This window comes from Colossoma macropomum, unplaced genomic scaffold (assembly GCF_904425465.1).
Source record: "Colossoma macropomum unplaced genomic scaffold, Colossoma_macropomum, whole genome shotgun sequence".
Lineage (NCBI taxonomy): Eukaryota > Metazoa > Chordata > Actinopteri > Characiformes > Serrasalmidae > Colossoma > Colossoma macropomum.
In genome coordinates, this window is record NW_023496041.1 from 88,116 (window position 1) to 94,115 (window position 6,000).

The window sequence follows — 6,000 nt, forward strand, 5'->3', positions numbered from 1 at the left end:
TCTTGGCCAAAATATACCTTGCAAGCAAAAAGAAAATATTAAGTCATAAATCAACATTTTTCATAAGTTTGTAGTTTTGCCAATGTGGACAAAATATATTATTGAAAAGGTCTGAGACTCTGGATCACAATACTGTAAGCTATTATACTCTAAAATGTATGACTGTTGAATTAGAAACATTAGAAATAGTTTTTTTCCTATGGCTTATAATAAGAGCGCTCAGCACACCCGTTTTCGGGCGTTTTCAAAACCCACCTCATTTCTGGCTGAGACCGTAAGTCTGGCTCATTCCTCCAAATCGGCACCAAACTCGACTTTATTCCTCAATCCATGTCTTATAAATCCTTACTTTAGCGCTCCAAAACAGAACTAGATTGCAGTTCCTGCAGAAACTGTGAGTGTGACTGCAGTGTGTTGCTATGGTGGCCGGGTTACTAGGTTGATATGGATGTGTGGGGTCAAACTTTTGACCAATAGCTGGTTTACCTGCTGTTCCTAGGTGGTTGCTAAGGTGTTGCTACAGTGTCCTGGGGGTTGCTAGCTTGCTATGGATGTGTGGGGTGTCCAAACGTTTGACCATCCATGGATTATCCAGCAGCTCCTCCATACACAGACAGTGCTGGGACAGTGCATTCCTATGGAAAAAATTTGTACGACTTTTGCTCCCCATTCATTCTTAATGGGCATCACACATTACGAAAACCATACGTCAAATCAATAAGCTGTGTACAAGCACACCATTCCAGATCATAACGCATGTTTTATAGTTTGAACAGGGTCAATATCTTGAAAATTGAGGCCCGAGTTAACCGGACCAAAAAAATGTGTGAAATAACAATAATAAGACTTAAGAAGAACAATACTGTGATTGCCTACTGCAAATCACACTAATAAAGCGAAACCTAAACGTCTTTGACATTGTTTTTGATTTTGCGAAAATTGGTAAAACAGGCCTGGAGCATAAGAGGATAATTAGTTGACGTAGGCTGCGAAGCTAGTATTGTTAACAATGACCAGAACTAAATTGTACCTGAATATAACCGCTATTGTAAATATATCATCACTCATTGGGCAGAAGGCAGAATACACCCGGACAGGTTTCCAATCGCAGGGCAAAAAGACTGACTGACTGACTGACTGACAGACACACACACACACACACACACACACACACACACACACACACACACACACACACTTGGGGGCAATTTGTAGCATCTCCAATTCACCTGAACTGTATGTCCTTGGACTTACAAAGCATTAGGCTCCAAATATGTCTTGGGTAAATTTAACAATATGTGGATTTTTTGGCAGGGATGTCTAGTAAGTACTGATTTCAATTTAATTTGAATGGACTTAATTATTCTTGCTTTTTTTTCTTTTTTTCTGTCAAAGGATGAGCAAGAAGAAAGTGATGAATCCATTCACTTGTCTGCAGAAGATGTGGTTTCGTTGTCACATTGAGAATATGAACCTAATGGGAGCGAGTCTGAATCTGAAAGTTCTCTCTCACCTACAACCCTGTTGCCTTCCAGCCAGATGTTGTACAAGGAACATAAAAAGGGTATGTCCACAATAACTAAGCAGAAAAAAAATCAAAGATTACAGTAAAATGCACAACTAAAAGTGAGCATGGCAAACGGATCTGGGACAAGAAGCATTTTTGCCTGTACTGTAAAAAACCAAATACTAAAATAGCACGACACAAAGAAAACATTGTAAAGAAAGTGATGTTGCCCGAGCTCTAAGTTTTCCTAAAGGCTCCAAGCAAAGGGCAGCTTTGCTTGAAGAAATTCGAAACAAAGGTGACTTTGAGCACAATATAGAAGTACTTGAGAATGGTGATGGGCAGCTCATTACCTGGCGCCAACCAGAGGCCAACGCAAGGCCAAATGATTACCTGCCATGTCCACAGTGTTGGGGATTTTTTGTTAAAACGGATCTATGGAAACATGAGATTTCATGCAGGGTAAGACAAGTAAAGGACACAAAGAAGACAAAAAGGATCCAGGTACATGTATCCTGCCTAGTTCCAGTGTCTTTATCTTCTTCAGACTGCAAGTCTGTGTTGCAAAGCATGCATCAGGATGATATCTGCATTTGTGTCAGAAATGACCCTCTCATTTGCAAATTTGGAGATGTTTTATTTGAAAAACATGGACAAAACAAATTTCAGCATTCATACATTGGCCAGAAAATGCGAGAACTGGGGCGATTTTTGATAGCCGCCAGAGAGATTGATAAGAGTGTAAATTCACTCCAAGATGTCCTTGTGCCAGGAAAATTCCAAACTGTTGTGAATGCGACAAGAAAAGTCAGTGGCTTTAAGGCTTCCCAGAATGAGTACAAGACACCTTCTTTGGCATGCAAGATTGGATATTCACTCAAGAGAGCAGCGGAAATACTGGTAGGGGAGAGCCTAATAACAGGAAAGACTAGCACAGAGAAGGATGCGAAGAAGTTCATTGAGGTGATGGAGACACAGTGGAACACCTATGTTTCAGGACGTGCCCTGAACACACTAAAAACAGCCAAGTGGAACAAAGATGACATGATTCCTCTCACTGAAGATATCATGAAGTTGCAGAAACATCTTAAAGTCCTGGAAAACGATGCATTAGGTGGACTGTCAGCTGCACCCAGTGTTTCAGACTGGATGAAACTTTGTCAGAGACTTCTCACTCAGATAATCCTCTTCAATAGAAGGAGGGAGGGAGAAGCCTCATAATTACTCCTGGCAACATACCAAACACGGAACAGAGCCCCAGCTCACCCAGAAGTGTATGAGAGCCTTTCCAAACTTGAAAAGTCACTTGTGAACAACTTCACGCGACTGGAGATACATGGGAAGAGAGAGCGAAAGTAGTTCTGTCATTTATTCTGTTGGGCACAGATCTAGTGACTGGTATGTTTTTTTGTTTTTCTTTAATCCAGATGGTGAATGTCCACCCAAAAAGAAAAGGATGTCTTCAAGTGCTCCCTCCCAGAAAGGTGATTTGAAAACCACTGACGAGGGTTCTTATGGAGAACAGTCACGTATGTCAGTGTAGTACAGGTCATGTGTTCAGCCTCCAATGTGTGCTCTGTAGTTCTGCTATTTATTCTGTATTCTGTTGGACACAGATCTAGTAACTGGTATTTGTTTTTCTTCAATCCAGATGGTGAATGTCCACGCAAAAAGAAGAAAAAGACATCTTCAAGAGCTCCCTCCCAGAAAGGTGATTTGAAAACCACTGACGAGGATTCTTCTGGAGAACAACAGACAGGTATGTCAGTGTAGTACAAGTCATGTGTTTGGTAGGGCTGCAACTAATGAGTATTTTAGTAGTCGACTAATCTGACGATTATTTTTTCGATTAGTCATGATTATTTTTTGTCATGCTCTTTATTTGTACTTCTTACTGGCTGATTTAATACATATTTTAAGGCACATTGACTGTTAAACATTTTGGGCCCTAGACCAATTGTGCAGTACATTTTGATAGTTTGACGTAGATATATTAACCTAAAAATTACAAAGTATGTTATAGGAAACATTCACACAGACTGGATGATATTTTCAGGAGATTCTAGATTATAGGATACTTATTATACTGTATAGTATCACAGCTTTCATGCTCTCCTCCACCAGTCTTACACACTGCTTTTGGGTGACCTTATCCCACTCCTGCTGCTAAAATTCAAGCAGTTCAGCTTTATTTGATGGCTTGTGATCATCCATCTTCCTCTTGATTATATTCCAGAGGTTTTCAATTTGATAAAATCAAAGACGCTCATCATTTTAAAGTGGTCTCTTTTTTTTTTCCATGTCGGCAATTTTTTTTTATAGTTGACGTTGTCGATTACAACTAATCGTTGCAGCCCTAGTGTTCAGCTTTCCAATGTGTGCTCTGTAGTTCTGCTATTTATTCTGTATTCTGTTGGACATAGATAAAGTAACTGGTATGTTTTTTTGTTTTTCTTTAATCCAGATGGTGAATGTCCACCCAAAAAGAAGAAGAAAAAGACGTCTTCAAGAGCTCCCTCCCAGAAAGGTGATTTGAAAACCACTGACGAGGATTCTTGTGGAGAACAGTCAGGTATGTCAGTGTAGTAGAGAATCTGCAGGTCTAGGTGTACGGTTTTGTACACCTGTGGCCATAAAGATATTGGAACACATTACATTTATGACTTAGATGGGTGAGTGAGCACTTTTCATCACAAGTAAGCTCATGGCTGTGATTTGGTTGCAGGCACGAGTGCAGTAGATCATCACAGCCGTGACGTTATTTGTGAAAACATATGAGCTTGAGTGTTCTTGCTATTCTACGAGTTCTACAAAATAAAGAAACAAAATAAACCAAAGAAGCCATGAATTTCATTCTGAGCTTGATTTTATTCTGACAAAACCTTCCACCACAAAGTAGTTCCACAACAAAAGAGCTGTAAACCCTGCATTCACACTTGGTGACGAGTCTCTTGTGTGTGTTGGAGACCACTGACTTTCTCTGTGTGGCTGTGTATGAGGTCCAATGCTAGCTGGATTTGAAATCCCTATTATTATTATTATTATTATTATTATTATTATAATAACACACACATTTTATTACTGTTTCCATTCGTGGCTAGCTTTATTGGCTGGGTAGCATGCTGGCTAAGCTAGCTAGCTAGCTATGAAGACATCTAATTCTCCAGAGACCCTGACAGTATCCACTGCTTTCTTCTTCTCTTCATTTTTCACCATCATATAAATTGGGAGAAGAAGCAGAAACTCTTCCACGTTCTCCATATGCTGTTTGGAACAAAATGCAGCAACAGACAGCGGCGTCATAACCCATTTATATAAAGCTGAGGAACTCTCAACTTGATTCGCTCTGTTGGTCTGTCTCCATGATGCTTGCTTTAGCCGGCCTTTGGCTACTTGGTAACGTGGAGTGATAATTTTGGTGTGAACAAAGCCAAATTGTGAGGTCAGAACTAACCGCTGTGCGAGTGTCTTTGTATCCGCAATATTGGAAAACTTGTCTTCTTTTTACGGATACATTAACCTTATTTTAAAACGCAGAAATTAATTGTATCTTTCTGTTTTTCTTCAAGATCGTAAATGCACAGCAAAGCCCAGGAGATCATGGACCAGCGTAGAGAAAAAAGCAGTGTGGCTTCACCTGGCCAGGTATCGTGCCTTAAAGAAAGTGCCTGGAAAAGAAGAATGCCTTCGATGCATCCAAGCAGAGCATGCTTTAAAAAAAAGGACATGGAAAGATGTCAAACATTTTGTTTATAATACTATAACAGAGGAGCGAAAGGCTGGGTCTCTGATTTCAAAGGCCTAAACAAGTTCTGAACCTGTTCTGAACATGAACATCTGTTCATGTTAATTTGTTCCAAGGACACTTCGAGTGACTTTTGTTTAGTGATTAGGGATATAAGAAAAATCTATATCGAAGTATTCTGTTTTGCAATACTGTATTGATTTTCAAAAATACAGTATTGATAATTATTAGCTTAGATGTAAAGATTGGTTTCAGAAGTGGTTCATTTTGTGTTGTGATTAAACCCTGACCACTAGAGAATAGTGTTTTACTTTGTCATTTGACCCATCCACCGTTCTGACAGGATAAAAAAAAATAAACTCTTCTTTTATTCAGATTTTATAATTGTATTTTTGTACTATAACAATTTGAAACAATTGCAATATATTGTGTTTACAATATTGCAATTTGTGATATATTGAATAGTAACCTCTGTATTGTGATACGCATCTTATCGCAAAGTTTTTGCAAATACATATCCCCTAACAATAATGCTGTAGCTTTACACTACTACTTCGGTTACCAACGCAGTTCTACAGTACAGGTTAGTGACTCTTTAGTTCAGTAAACTTCTCCAGGTCTTACTGTATTATAGTACTGTAGCTCTACAACACTTCTCCAGGTCATACTGTATTATAGTACTGTAGCTCTACAACACTTCTCCAGGTCTTACTGTATTATAGGTTAATACTGTAGCTCTACAACACTT